We start from the raw sequence: 16512 nt of genomic DNA, 5'->3' as shown, positions 1-16512 counted from the left end.
GGAGACTGAGGGGAGACCTCACTGCAGTTACAGCTTCCTTGTAAGGGGAAGAGGAGGGGCAGGCACTGATCTCTGCTCTGTGGTGACAGTGACAGGACCCGAGGGAATGGCCTGAAGTTGTGTCAGAAGAGGCTTAGGTTGGATATCAGGAAAAGTTTCTTCACCCAGAGGGTGGTTGGGCACTGAACAGGCTCCCCAGGGAAGTGATCGCAGCACTAAGCCTGACAGGGTTCAAGAAGCATTTGGACAATACTCTCAGGCACAGGGTGTGACTCTTGGGGTTGTTTTGTGCAGAGCCAGGACTTTGTCTTTGATGCTCCTTGTGGAGCATCCTCCAACTCAGGATATTCTATCATTTTATGAACCATTTCATTCGGTTCTCTAAACTGTGAGCAGAAAATTCTTCAAGTGGCTAATGCATTGTCTATGTCTTATCTCAGTGGGCATGAATATGCTGGTTTACAGCTTATTGATGCTGTTCCCTTTTGAAAAACAGTATGGATCTATCCCTGGTTTTAGAAAGAGAGGGTTTAGATTACCATGGTTAAAGGTCTGTAGGTCTGTTCTTTTCAGGTTGCTCCTCAAATCTTAAGGATCCAAGGCCTAAGTAAGCTTGCTTTAATTCAGTGTCAGTTTTGCTTTGAGGAGGAACTTGGACTTGATTATTTTATGAGACCTTTCTGAGTTGCGCAGGGGAGGACATTCTACTGTAGGTCCGGAAAGGTTGCAATAGTTTTGTCCTGGGGAGACACAGAGTGCAAGATGTTTTAACAGTCTGACTGGAACAGGCTGGTCTTAGCATGGCGGCTTTTATGGGCCTCATTCTTTACTGCCTAAGCCTTACTTTTAATATCATGAACTGATGTTATTTATGGCAAAAAAATTAGCTAAAACAGGCAACATAAAACTTTTTCCTTGAACCCCAGAGGAATCCCAGAATGGAAAGATCATTTATTCAGTATGCACCAACCTCATGGCTAATTATTGCTATCATTCTTATGACTGTTTCATGGCAAGGATGATATCACTGAAACTCACTTAGGGTGAATCATTCACATGAAGTGGGCCAACATTTACCTTTCTTTTTTGCTCATATGTTTTATACAGTGAGTTTTTTATCTATCTTATTTATGTCAAGATATGTATGAGCATGATTGTCTTGATATCTCACCATCACTTACAGATTTTAATTTTCTAGCAAGAGAGGTGGGAACCATCTAGAGGACAAACAGAAGAACATGGGTAGATCACACTGCCACGGTCTCATATGATGAAATAGGAAATGTTACCTTAATCTCTGTAAATCCAATCAAATAAAGGAGCTGACATAGTATAAATGAGAAACAACTCATAGTCTGTCTAACTAATATCCTGTTTCTGATGATGAGTCGCATCAGTTGTTTCAAAAGAATATATGGGAAACTGAAAATAGACTTCTAGGTGTGGAAGATTATACCAGAAAAGTTTCACACTAACTTCTGCTAGTTACAGATTTGTTCAGCTTTCTAAAGTATTTCTTGGACATTGATAGCCATGGCAACTTTTAATTTTTATGAGTACTTCTGACATTTTCCTGTCTGAGAACACAAATGTGAAACATTAGTGTGGGAATCCTGAAGCTGAATAGATGACTTTGACTCCCCACAGTCTTCTGGGAAATAACCGTGGCATTGCTTTTTTAATTTACACACAACTCCCAGTACACACTTATTTTAAGATGACATATACATCCATCTGCAATTTAAATAAGTACAGCTATTTAAAACTTTACTTTTTTCAGTTTATGCATTTCTCTTCCATATAAACAATCAGACTCAGCTGAGACCAGGGCACAGGTGTACCTGTGTGTCTACACCTTTCCCTGGATACTAAATTTGGTGATCTTCCTGCTGAAACTGAAAGCATCTGCTAAATACTTTCTGCCCAAAGGGAAATGAAATGTGAGTGATTTAACCTTTGCTTTCACTGTCCTTAAGTGATGTTCATTCTGAATAGTGTTATAGCATGAAATCATGTTTTTTCTTTTTGTGATTTTTATACTGCTGTAATATCTGACATAAGAAATACACCACAATTATTCACGATCCTTGAATTGCTTCCTTTATTGCATTAAGCTGTTGAGACAAACACTGGAATAATATAACCTTTGGGGAAGTATTAAAAACCAAAATCAAGGATATAGACTCCTGAGAAATTTGAGAAACCTCTCTTAAAATACCTTCAGTCTAATGATTTACCGCTTGCACCTCCCTTTTCAAAGGATATTGGGATGTCTCTAGCTCTGGGCAACAGATTCTGGGAAAGGTAAGACCAACACATGATGGATGCCTGTTCATTCCTCACCATAAGTTAGCAGCATTCATCTGCACTGACATCTGCACTGGCATGCACAGTGCCCTGCGTTACTCCCCTAAGGGCTTACTGTTCTTCCACCATGATGAGCAGTTCTGACAAGAATGGTCTGAGGTTACAGACACCTTGCAAGTGGCCTTGAACTGAAAACTCCCTGAGAAGAATCAGGGTCAGCTATAGGCAAAATAGTGGCAGGATTTCATTTCCGAGCTGCATTGGAGTCTAAAAGAACTGAAAATCTAGCCTGTGGTCCCAACCCCTCTGAAACAGCAGCAAGCACAATATTGTGAAGCCTCCCCAGTCCCTCTCCTGCCTCACATAAGGGCTGTATGTACTCCTGTCTTTCTAACAATACAGGGTTGCTTGTCTAAACATACAGTCAAAGCCTGCACCTCAGGAATGTTTGACTTCCTGAGAAGTCCTGACTTTTGCTCTTTTACCTTTCAGCTATCAAGTTTCTTATTGTTAAATATGTGTTTCAAAAAATTGAACTAAAATGGTCTTTAAGCAATTTAATTATTTTTTTCTATTCTACTAAGTTCTTTGTCTTGATAAACCCTCTCTTCTTTTCTTCTGTTAAGCTGTCTGTCCAGCACTTCCCAGTTTAATGACATGTGGGAACATGTATAAATTAAGTCTTAAATGAAATATAAATTTTCTTTCAAAGAAGGTCCAGGTTTGGATAATGTATTTGCTTAAAAAGTAATTATTTGCTACATTCATATGCTGATAGTCTAGGAAAATAAAAAATGCTGGCTTTTAAAAAAATCCCACAAGGTGAATGAGAATAAAATACTAAATAAAAAGGTGTCTTATTAAATTAATATTTGAGACACTAGAAATAAATTAAAGATTTGACCCTTTAAGCCAACAGGATAATTTTTAGCATGTGCTATGGCATTTTGCTGAACTGGGCTGACTGTACAGCTTAACAGTCAGCACCCTGAAGTATTTGTCTAAGAAGCCTAGCAGTAAGCATAGTTAAAAAAGGGAATCATTCTAGTTTCATTTGACCTTATGCAAAAAAAAAAGGATATATTTTGGGGGTCTATAACATTTGGGTTGATACCTTAAGTTCATTTTTATGCTTTGTTTGAGCTTTTTACCTACAGTCAATTGTTAGAAGAGAAGGTGCTGGGAAAAGGAATATTCTGAGCAGCTTCTCTCGAAATAGTGTAATTCACAGCACAGGACAGTGCTTTAAATTAACAGGACAGCAAAACTTTTCACTATATGGACTAAATGCATTTTTCTTGATTATTCTGACAGACATCTAGTAGACAGTTCCCCTCTGCATGATGCCAGCAGGGTGGGTCCTCGTGCTGTGCATCATTCCCAAATGCCTTGTACACCAATGCCTATTGCTCCCTGGAGTCAGCATGAGTATCCCAGAGATTCCCATTCAACTTCATTGCTCTTTTAGTATTTATTTAGATGAGGGCTTTGGACTCAACCTATTGTAAAGATCACGAATTTTTCCATAGTTCAACTTTTTACAATCTCTGGATCAAGGTTTCTCACCAATGTTGGCAGAATTCCATGCTGTCAAAGTCAATGCTTGATGCACCATCCTCTGTGAGCCATTCATGGTGTTCAGACCTGGTAACTTGCTTGGACCATCAACCATTACAGAATCACAGAATCCATTAGGTTGGAAAAGACCTCTGAGGTCACTGAGTCTGAGCCACACTTTGTCAACTAGAACATGGCACTAAATTCCATGTCCAGTCTTTCCTTAAACACCTCCAGGATGGTGACTCCACCACCTCCCATTCCAATGCCCAATCGCCCTTTCTGTGTAAAACTTCTGTCTAATGTTCAACCTAAACCTCCCCTTGCACACTTTAAGACTGTGTCCTCTTGTCCTGTCACTGGCTGCCTGGCAGAACAGACCAACCCCACCTGGTTACAGCCTCCTTTCAGGGAGTTGTAGACAAGGATAAGGTTTCTCCCCTGAGCCTGCTTTTCTCCAGGCTAAACAATCCCTGCTCCCTCAGCTGCTTCTCTTGTGCTCCAGACCCTTCATCACCTTCTTTGCCTTTCTCTGGGCTTGCTCCAGCACCTCAATGTCCTTCCTGAACTGAGGAGCCCAGAACTGGTCACAGGACTTGAGCTGTGGCCACACCAGATACAAGTACAGGGGTACAACCACTGCCCTGGCCCTGCTGGCCACACTATTGCTGGTACAGGCCAGGATGCCATTGGCCTTCTTGGCTGCCTGGGTACACACTGGCTCATGCTCAGCCGCTGTCAACCAACACTCCCAGGTCCTTTTTTCACTGTGCCACTTTCCAACTACTCTGCCCCAGCCTGTAGTGCAGGGAGTTGTTGTGGCAAGGTAAAAACTGAGTGTTGGTGGAACTAGACCCCCACAAAGCACTACATCCCTCCTGTCAAATTCATCTTCATGGCAATTGCATTCCCTGCTGTAGACCTAAGTCATAAAAAAAAAAATGGAAACACTTGGGGCAAGTCCCTCTGCTTTTACTGCTGAGCTGCTGACCATGGAAATAACATTTAAAATGTAAAACCCAAAAAGCCTTTTGCAATCAAGATCATAATCTTTCTGTATCCCTCAGTCTACTTTCATCCAGAGATAAGTAGGTGAAGTCTGCAAAATATGTCACCAAAACTGCAGCTGCTTCTGATACTGATTGAAGGGAAGTCCTTTGGCCATAATTGTTTTTAGAGCAGGCCTTTAAACCAAAAAACTGATTTGTTAACTTGAAGAATGTTCCAATTTTTGAGCATGATTGATTTTGACAGTTCTTATGTAAAGGAATTGCTATAATGATAAACTGTGAACTGTTACGGTGCTGTGAATTAAATCTGCTGAAGAAATGAAGGTTTACCCTTTCAAAAGGTTATCATCCTGCACAGTCCAGAGTTTTTCTTTCTTTTTTTTCAGGAAAATTACTTTTGTAACTGTCAAATGTTTAATATATGGGCTATAAAACGGAGACATTTTCCAAATTAATTGGCCTAAAGCAGAAATAAAATGTCTTTGCCATTATAGCAGTTCCCTGTCATAATCATATTTCAACATATCTCAAAGCTTGAAAAGTGTTAAAAGGAGGTTTTTTTGGTGCTAAGCAAAAGTACAACTATTTTAAAGAACAACACATAAAACACATAGAATTAGTTTTCTGTCTGAGTGATCTAATTTTTGCTGTTTTAAATCTATGTAAAGAAATATACACTCAAAAGTCTTTTGGCAAGAAAAGAGTTTGTGGTACACTGTAAAATGATGATTCAAAATTCTTGCTGTATTTTATAAACACAGAAATGAAAAGAATTATTAATACACAAAATCAGTTTATTTATTCTAAGTGGTTCATTTAGGGGTTGCCATATACAAATTGCAGAAAGGGCTAAATTAATGTAATAATTCATCTGAAATTCCTTTATTTCTGAAATTAAGTAGTGTATGCCTTCTCTCTTTGAGTCATGTTTTTTCAGTTGTATAAGTAACTAAGCTTCACTGTGAAGTCCTGAGTTTCTGTCTTCAAATAGTCCTAGTAATAACATCACATTTTGAAAGAGATGATTTTTTAATGTAGATTTAAAAAATCTAAATACATAGAAGATTAAAATCCTTTATTTTTTTCTCTGTTTTTCTTTTTTGTTTCTATTGCACTTACACATGTACAGTGAGAGTCTTTCTAAAGAATTATTTCTGGATAAATGAAAGCTACACAGCAACATAAGTTGCATCTACACTGGACAAAGTGCTTAGTTTATTCTCTATACAACTGCAGAACTGAAAATATAGCCCTGTTAAGCTGCAGTGATCAGACAGAGTAGCTCAGCAAGGTATCCACAAAGTCACTTCAAACAGATTTTGGCAGGTCTTTTATAGTTGTTTCTCAAAGCCCTCTTGTGGTCCATTGCAAAATAATGTATGGCTAAAATACAAGGCAATTACAGTGATTCATGTCTTGGAAAACTGGGCTCACAGGAGGTAGAATCAGCTACTCAGGTAGTATAAATCCCTCTGGTTGCACAGATGTCAATACTGATTTATGCTCTACAAGGGTTTGATAATCTCAGCTTGTAAGAAAAGAGTTCCCTAAAGATGTGATCTGAAGACCAATGAAGTCATTGGGAGGTTTTCCATTAATTTCAGTGATTTTTAGATCAGTCTGTAAGCATTTAATGTTAATTTAAAAAGTAAAATACAGGTAACCCTGGATGCAAGTGCAAACACACATATATATTTAAAAAGACATATCCAAAACATTAAACTTCAAATAAAACTTGAAATGAGAAGCAGATTTTGAAACTTTAAGAACTGTAGGCAATGAATTCCACAGATTATCACCACCCTTGCAGGCTGTGCTTTGCAATCCCACTATAGCTTTCCTTAGTTTTCATCTCCACTGTGAAGTGAACGCGAAAACACACACCAGTATAAGCACAGTATGATTACAATGCAGGAGAAGGGTTTATAGCAAAGATTTGGGGCTGGACAATTAATGAGATGAATTTTGGCTGGTGTCTCCAGCTAAACCTATTGTGCTCTGTTCCATTTCCAATTTTTTCCCAGTGTATTTTCTCTGACCAGTGGAGGCCCAAAGTGCCACGTTTCAAAGGAACATTTGTGTTTGAGAGATGTTTGATTGACTTCCTATACAGCTGTATGCATTAGCACCCACAAAATCGAGTGACCACTGTTGATGTTCAGGAGGACAGGCAGAAACACCATTCATTTTAGCAGAAATGCTGTTACATTGTGCTAGAACAGGCTGCTCATGGAACCATAGCATAAAGTAAGACATAGATATAGACACTGACCTCATGAAGAAAAATCCATGTTTTAGCATGTTTGAGCATGCAGACCTGATGAATACATGAGCTCTCTTGCCATTAAAATTCAGAAATCTATTTCTGCCATATTTGGAGCCTTATTTATCTTTTTTCCCATTCTGGTGAGAGTTATTTACAATAACATTTTTAATTCAACCAGCTTGGCTATTAACAAAGTAATTCTTTGCATTTATAATAAAAATTATTTTATGACCATTTGGAAAATTTTTATTTATATTGCAAAGCATCACAATATGGGAAAAAAAACTTTCTCACACAGCCAATCATATACGAAGAATGAAGTAGTTCTTCTATTATCCATTTTATAAAACCATAAAAATCATTCCTTCATTATGATAAAAAGAATAGTTAAATGAAAATCTATGACAATTTTTCTAATCTTTGTCCAGCATAAAAGGAGAACCTGTATGTATAAAATTATTATAATAAATGATTTAAGGAAAAAAAAGAGACCTGGGTTTAAAAAGAAAATCTGGTTTTGAGTTATTAGAGATCTAGGGCCAGTTTCAGACATCATGAAATAAAATTCAGCTTTATTGAGGTTAGTGATTTTTAAGGAGGCAGGAACAGTCCATTCTCTCCTGATGTTTTTATTTTCACCATACTAAATAATGTTTTCTTGTTTAGAGAAAGACCAATGTACTGTGATTATTTTTATTAGATTCATTTACACCTTTAATGATTTCTGCCATTATTTTGAAATAAAGATCTATGGAGCTTGAATAGAAAATTAATACACTTTAAGCTTCTACAAAAAATACTCTTACTGTACCAAGTAATATGTTCAGCTACACTGAAGTCAGTATGGTTTTTTGGCAACAATAACTTCTTCTCTAAACAAATTCACTTTTTCAAAGGACCTTTACCCTCCCACTGGAGAGCAGTACTGCTGCTGGCACCCTCACTCCTTTACATACTTTTTTGGTGATATTCAGGAGAAGGTTCTGCTGCTGACCCAAAAAGTGAAGTGGGAAGCCATTCCTGATGTAAGGGACATGAAAAATGATGGGGGAGACACAATGGACGTTCCTGTGGCAGGCCAGAGTAGCCTGTCACTTCCCTGAAGATACCTCTAGCTCTTCTCCTTCCACTGATTTCTTATAGGCTGTCCATAGCCTTTTTTCCTGACTATTTCCCATGTTATTCTTGGTTTTTCTCCTTTACCCTTAATCTGTCTTTTAGTGGCAACAGAAAAAATTGCCACCCCAGTAAACTTATTGAGACGTGAATCCAGAATCCAGCATGAACCACAGAATCCAGCATGTGACACATGAATCTTTCCATGGAAATCTCCGGCTTTGGAAGAGGTTTTTGACACAACAAGAAGAACTAGTCTTCTAACCTTTGGCCCTTCTGCTGTAGTTTGAAAACACGCCTTTTTCTTTTTCTTGAGCTCCCATATCTATTGCCTCTGATGATGAATCTTCAATGGAAGAATCCCGTAAAATTCAGATCTAGCACGTAACTGGTGTTCTGTGGTGTCTAATTGACATTATTCAGAGAAAGTAGTTGGAGTGGTGCTAAGCAGCAATAGTCCTTTTTTGTTCTCTTTAGAAAATGAAAATCAACAGCTCAGCCATAATTCTGTGACCCTTATTTTGTCAGGTTTCGGTTGGCTCTGAGTTATTGGTAAAATTGCATAGAGCTTTAGGTGAAATAAGTTACGTTCCCACTTGACTTCTGTTTTTGAACTCTTTGTCTTGATTTAATACTCAACATTATCGTAATAAATTACTGAAATGAAGTTAATTTTCTTTTACTTCTTTACCAGGGAATCAGTGACATTGATTTCAGCCATTAATACTTTTGATACAGTTCTTACTGTATATTAAAGGCATTGCCATAAAAATGTGATGGAAAGTCATGTTTAGATAGGATACTTACCACAGGAAAGTCTGTCATGATCAAGAGAATGCATAGATTATATTATCATGGAAATTTATTCTGAAATATTTGATTTCTCAGCTTGCAATTATTGAATATGTTTTCAGAATTTTCAGTGCTCTGTGAAAAGGAAATCTGCACATGAAAGTTTTGGTAAAAAAATATTCCAAAAGTTGTAAAAATAAAGCTGAATAAGTAATAAATTATTCAAGCCCATCTGGGGACCCGAGTTATACTGTCTGTTTCTTGGCTCTAGGCTTCTATTCTTGCTGGAGTGTGTCATAGTTTCTGTTAGAAAGTACAAAAAACCTGACCAGATGATGTCAGCACAGACAAGGTGGCTCCTGGCAGCAGATATTAAATAATGGCTGGCCTTAAACATGTGAAATGCATTTGGCTAGCTGGCAGCAGGCTGTGTGACCTCTCCTCCTAGGTGCTTTAGCTGCAGCCAGCAGAGTCCCTGGCACAGGGGTGTGAGCACAAGCTTGGAAACGTGTCCTTACTTCAGACTGAGGTGCAGAGGCAGCTTCCCACCTACCACTGGCTCCTCTTCGATCTCCTCTGGCAGGAACCCCCACTTGAGGCTTCCTGAGCTGGTGAACATTTTTCTCTGGAAAGAACAAAATGTATTAAATTAGGGGTTCCCAAAGTTTTCTTTCTGGAGGGCTATGTGATAACTGGGAAGTCCATAATAGAAGCTTACAACCTTCCAATACTTAAAGGCTTCCCTATTTCCTTTCTTCTCTGTTCCAGACCCCATGAGGCTGTATATGAAGCCAGATGCCTGGTCCTTTTTTTTCCCAGGCACTGGGAAAACTGTGCTGGACTACTGCCCAGTCCTGGCAATGCCCATGGAGGAGACCTTGCTCAAGTTTCTTGGGCTTAGCATAAAAGCATAAAATGAGTTGAAGCTTGGGACACACACTGAAAATTCCAGGATCCATCAGGTGAGTCAGTGCCAGCCTCTGACCACTCACTTAAGTTCTGACATGAGGAGTACATCTTTCTTTCGGGAAACTCTGCACTAGAGGGCACCTGCCTTTTGCCCTCAGCTGGCATTGTCATGCTATCCCTCCCTTATTTGTTAAAAAATGCACCTCTGTACATATGCAAAAAATAAAATGAAGCAAAAACCCATCTGCCAACCAACAGGCAAACCCAAGAGTGCTTTGCCAACCAGGCAGCTGGATGTTCTGAATTGTTTTAAGTCCTTTCAGATATAGTCTGAACTTCTCACTGAACACATTTGCTGCTCCTGCAAGGACTGGCTCAGCTTCCCCTGCTGCTGATGTGGAAATGTAAATATCAGCTTCCTCTTCCAAAGAGGAAAAGCAAATATGGATCCATGTTTCAGGCTTTTCATTATCCTGTTTACCTTTGTCTAGCCTGGAACCAAGGAGCACTGATACATTTAGATATTTGACCTCTCTCTTTTGGAATTCAAATCTTTCATAATTCTGAAAAAGAACTGGTTAAAACATTTTCTTTTGCTTGCCCTTGTTCAGTGGCACCCAGTCTCCTGGCAGCCTGTGTGCAGCTCTGAAGATCTCCTGTACTGGTTGCCTGACTACCCTGCAACCCTACCTGGCCATGGTACAGAGGTGAAAGAATCCTTATGACACAGGAAGTGTTTTGCACCTTTTCCTCTTGAATTAATTGTTATTGTAGAAGTGTACAGCTTAAATGAGCTCAGAGACTGCTACCAGCCTCCCAACACACATCCAAACACCTCCTGCTGCCCTTCCAGCCTCATTCACTCCAGCGCCTTCTTTCTCCCCTTTCTCAGGTTAGCTCAGGCTGTGAGACAGTGTGTGATGTGCTGCCCAGGATGGATAAGAAGAGAGAAGAAGCAGAGGAAAGCAGCCAGTCAGGAGATAGGAGTCCTCTGGCAGGGCCAGTATGTGGCAGAAGTTTCTCCTGGGCCAGCCAGCAGTCAGGAGATGTAAATTGTCTGACTGGCATCAGCTGGGAAGTTCATAGTCAAAAGGTGTACACTGCCTCATCCTTGGTGGGCAGCAGAGACTGCCCAATGGGCCAGACCCAGCCTGCAAGCTGGCTGCAGTGCAATCCTGCCTTAAACCTAAGAATATAATTTTCCTTCTAGAATAACAAAAAAATTGCCCTTAATTTACTGAGCTATTTTGGAGTATGAGTTACTTGGATTGGTGTTGCTCCCTCATTTGAATTTTCCAGAGGATGATGTGCATGCCATCAGAAAGGCATGCAGTTCTGGTTCCCCTCTTCTCCTTGCCTCATTCACTTCCACAGCAGTTCTTGACATGTGTGGTTTGCTGTTCCTGCTACCTGGCCTGAAATAACAGCCTCTGCCCCACTGACTTCTTTTTCCACCACAAAGATCTTGCTTAAACTTGAGGCTGCCTTCTAGAAAATGGTAGCATTTTCCAGCTAAAACACATTTTTTCTTCCTCTCGAATGCCTTTATACTTCCTCAGGAGATGGGTTCCAAATAGCACTCCTATGCCACTACCCCCAGCCCCCTTGCTGATTTAGCATCGTCAGTGGCACAGTAGTTATTAATTTGCTCTTAATATTCTTCAATGACCTTGACAGGGCACCATATTCTACAGCCCCCCTCTAGAATGAAGGATTTTTTCCAGTTGCTCAGGTAATATAAAAATCTGTTTTTGAAAAACCCAAACCTCTGGTTACAGCCCTCAGTCTTAGCTCACAGCTAGGTACTATGATAGAGGAAGAACATTCAAGGACTGTGGTGACTTAGAGTTTGCTGGTAAGTGGTTTGTGGTGTTATTACTCCACTGGTCTTTCCCACAGTAGACAATCCCATTTAAAATGCCCAGGGCTTCTTGTCTTCATCTGAAATGAAATCCTCTCTGCAAACTCTGATTCTCTGCCCTTCATTTCCATTGGTTTGCACAGATTAGTACTTTATCTTGCTGTTTCCTTTATGATCGTAAGCAATCCTTTCTGTGGTTGATTCAGCTCCTGTGCTGATCCCACATGCTTTTCTAGCCAGCAGACCAGAACATCTTTGCTGTCTGCTCTGATCATTTTGCTGAATATTACAGATTTGTGATTCACTATTATATTCCAGTAACTTTTTGACCTGCGTTAGCAATGAGGTAGTTTTGTTCTAGGCTAGCCTGTACTGTCACGTCCCGCACAGAGATTTTTTTTGTGGCTGAATGCCTGAGATGATTTTCTAAATCTCTGCAAGCTTTTCCAGTTCTCATTTCTATACATGTATTTTGGTACAAGAAAATAGGGCAAAGGGAAATTCTAGCTTCTCTCCATTCCCTGATTCTCTTGTCTGGTAGGAAGTACTTGATGATCATTCTTCCCAAGGTTTATTTCTAAGGTCTCTTCCTAAGTCTAGAAATTTGCCTGGATATTCTGATCAAGAGAAGGAAAAGAAATGCCTCCTGGCAAAAGCCACAGACTTTGGGGCTACCTATGGATACACACATGAAACCAGGAAGGTCATTATGCTACAGGATTTAAGACACACCAAACTCAGTATTTTGGTACAATACAGGAGAAGGAGTTAGGGGAACCAGTTTGAAACTTCTCTGAGAGTCAATCTTGAAGTACAAAAAGAACTTCTTGTATTGCTTGGGGAGTTGATAAAATGATAGTAATGGATGCATTTGGACAGAAACACAGTTGTTAACATGTTCCTATTTTTCTGGCAACAGGGGTGTGGGAGCTGAAGTCAATGTAATTTTACTCTATCTGTGTTCAGCAAAAGAACACAAAAGAATTTGATTTTTTATTGTTAAGCTGGCAGTACAGAGACTCACAGTTTCTGAGTTCTGGAAAGCCAGACATTCTTCTGAACTGAAGAATATTAAAACAAGACAGCTTGAACTCTGCTCTAGGCCCAGGAGTGTAAATCTGGAATAAGTTCACTGGTTTTGATGAGGATACTTTGGATTTACACCAGCAACTGAGAATAGAACTTGGCTCTGTGTCTTATTCTTCTGGTGGTAGTGAAAAATATGATCCTAATAAAAGATGTGCAAGTGATCACAGGAGTATTCTCATACTGGTTCTACGCTTCAGTTTTAGATGCAGGATTTGAGATTGTGGAACAAAATCCAGCTTATACCAGAGTAGCTCTAAGAAATCTACTAAAGAAGAATTCTTCTATAAGAAGAGTGGCAGTTTAATGCTTGCATGGATCCTATAGCTTTCCTGTATTAGCCTGTATTGCCTTACAAGAGGAGATTAAAATAATACTGTTTTGTTTTTTTATTTATTTTAGTCTGTGGGTATAACACACAAAATTTTGTTTATGGAGAAATTGTTTGGAAAAAGGCTGTGTGTGTTGCAGGAACTGAAGAAGCCTGAATACTTTGTGTTGTAATGCCTTTACAGAAATGTCAGCTATGGAGTAGACCATTACACATACTGGCATTATCATCCTTTGGACTGCAGCACTATTCCTTGTAGCCCAGAATTGTTTCTTGTGGGTAACTGGTTTGCAAGAGAGAATATTACAAAAAAAGTAAAGTTGCCTGATGTTGTGTCTTCTCATCTGTGAGAACGTGTGTGAAAAGTCTTACAGACATAAAGTTAGAACCAGATCAAACCTTCAAAGATTAGTCTTTTTCTTTTTGAAAATATTGCAAATCCTGCTATGACTTTTCAGTTGTTTAGGTGCTATACTGCAAAAACTTTCTAAGCCACCCTTCTTGCCATGATCAATCCACAGATACTGTGATTTAAAATGATACACAGATGGGAAAGTTTCTAACAGGCATCAAAGCCATTGGATTTGTATTGTTTTTTCTATTGTTTGGTAATATTTGAGAGGGATTGGATGCATTTGTGGCCTGGCTAATTGCAATGAAAATTACAGAGTATTAAAAACAAATGGGAAGATGGAAAAGAAAGTTGTGGTAGGATTTTGAAAGGAGTTTTCAATCTCATGGACATTCATTGTCACTTCAGTGCCTAACTGCCTCAGGCTGTATTGGAAGTCCCATTATGAGAGCTGGAAAAAACAAAACCCCAGCTAACCCATGCCTCTAGACTTAAAAACTCAAGAAGCTATAGTCACAAAGTAGAGTATGATTTGAGTCCATGCTATGCTTCTGCCACTGGCTTTGATTGGACAAGCATGTGCAAATGCTTTGATTTTTCCTAGTGACAGAAAAAAATCAACAGAAGTGTCATCAGGCTGCATATTTTGCTCTTTATTCACTTTGATAATCCCTCTCCTTAGCTGGAAACTGCTGCCAGTGTACTTAATATGTAATGTCTTAATCACACAATCCCCTAAACGCAATGAGGTGATATTTAAAGTTTACAGGGATGATACAGGAAAATCCAAACACTTTTGGTGCTAAACATTCTTGAAACAGTATCTCTGGATTTTTTCCAATTTCTTCATAATGAACAGTTGAAACCAAATGGTGTTCCAGTCCAGTAATGCACTTACTGTTTACATAATAGTTGAGGGACATGAAAGGCTTTATGAAATCAATCAAACCACTTTTGAAGTTGAAATAACTAAATAATGCTTTCAGATAAATTCTAACCTAGTTTACTCCAAGACAACAAATAAATCTTAATTTTTTTACTCTTTGCGACTTCTCTTAGCCTTCTTTTTCCAATATTCTCTCAAAAGAAACAGGGATAGATGAATAGACTGATTTCACTAATGTGGGCTCCTTTTGAGACAGAGAACTATGCTTGGATGCTGTAAAAAAAGTGACTAGGCACGCCTCATTGGGTGTGATGAACAAGACTTTTACTGATGTCATTAAAGATGATATATTTAGTTATGCCTGCTTTCTACTGAAGAGTATGTTCTGTCACACAGATGGCACATCTGTTTTATATGACATTTCTTCAGAGTTATTTACATGAAAGTTCATTACTATTCTAGATTCTGTTTATGTTTTGAGGGGCTTTCCCAAATGGGGTTGCTGGTCATACCTAACACTTACAGAACCACCAGCACTGCATAGTAACTGTAAAATACTTACAATGTCCTCAGTGATGGAAGGGTGGCATGGGTGAAACAATAAACACAAATGAGTTCAACATGCCTGTCTGGGGTTTTTTGGGTCTTTCTCTTGCTCAGTTCATAGACAAGATCCACAGAGTAGATCCAAGTATTACCTGCACATTGCTATTTTGGTTTTTTGTTCTCAATGGCTTTGGGAAAATGAAGCACTTTTTCAGTGGTAGCTGTGTTCTGTTCTGTGTTCTTCTATGGTAAGGGAGAAAAAGGAGTTGACAAAGGTCTTTCATTGCTCTTTCTGTAATAATGACACAAGACTGAAAAGTTTTATCACTTCTATGCTGGCTGATAACTGTAGGGCTACACATTAGGAAATCTGAGATCCTTCAGAGTCGCAGGTCTACAAGAGAAAACTGTACTTCAGTTTTTCTCCATAACCCTTACCCAAATATTGATCTATGTTGTCAAACCATAGTTCAGCTAAGTCTATTATTTGCTTGCTTATTGGATATGTGTTCATGTAATATTTCTTTTCTATCAGTATAGATATTAAACCCCACATTCAGTAGCAGTTGATGGGGAAATCAGTAGCACTGCTCGCAATACAAGTCTGAATTCAGTTAAAGTCTAGCGGAAACAGAATATATTCACCAGTAAATATCATCATGATTGATAGCTGATGATCCACTGTTTAGGCAGAGGAACCCATCACTGGAAGAAATGGACATATATTGTACTGGCACTTAAAATACTACTCCTTAACCTATAGGTAAAATACTACTCCTTAATCTGTAAGTACTGATGGGGCCTTCTCCAAAATTCTTCTTTCATTAGAGCTTTGTCTCATGAGCCTGACAATTTACATTAAAATAGGATACCAGCTTTTACTCCATGTTCTGAAAGCAAAAAAATAAGATACATTAAGGGTTTGGTAAACACCTTCTTTCCATGTCAGAAGTTCCGCTGGCACAAAATGTTATTGGCAAGCTGATACCAAGGACAGTAATAATAATCATACCAAATGAAGAAGACATCTAAGAAAACTAAGTTTAGATATGGTGAATCTGCTTCCTTAGAAGACTGTCCAGTGTGGTACTTTTAATTTTTAAAACTTTGTAACAGTCTTTGTAAGTGTAAGACATTTTGTAAAGTCAATAGCGAAACAAAAGTAACGTTAAGACTGAACAGAATAAGTAATTAAGCATAATTAATTAGTTTTACTGTTGATTTCCCAAGATAATGGTCTAGAGAGACAGATAAAACCCCTGAAACTGCAGGATGGTCAGGCAATTAATGAACCTTAAAATGTAGATCTGTTGTTATAGAAAAGGTTATGTCACTTCTGAGTCGGTAGAGTATTTATGGCTTCTCAAGCACCAGCTCAGCAGGAGTATTTTTAATGTCTCATCACTGAAAAACATTCTTAATTTGAAATTCCAAGTTTTTTATCTTTCATATTGCACAGCTGACATATATCAGGGTTTTGAAATTCATGGTTT

This window comes from Camarhynchus parvulus, chromosome 3 (assembly GCF_901933205.1).
Source record: "Camarhynchus parvulus chromosome 3, STF_HiC, whole genome shotgun sequence".
Classification (NCBI taxonomy): Eukaryota; Metazoa; Chordata; class Aves; order Passeriformes; family Thraupidae; genus Camarhynchus; species Camarhynchus parvulus.
The sequence above is the reverse complement of the archived record's forward strand: the minus strand, read 5'-3'. Positions refer to the sequence as shown.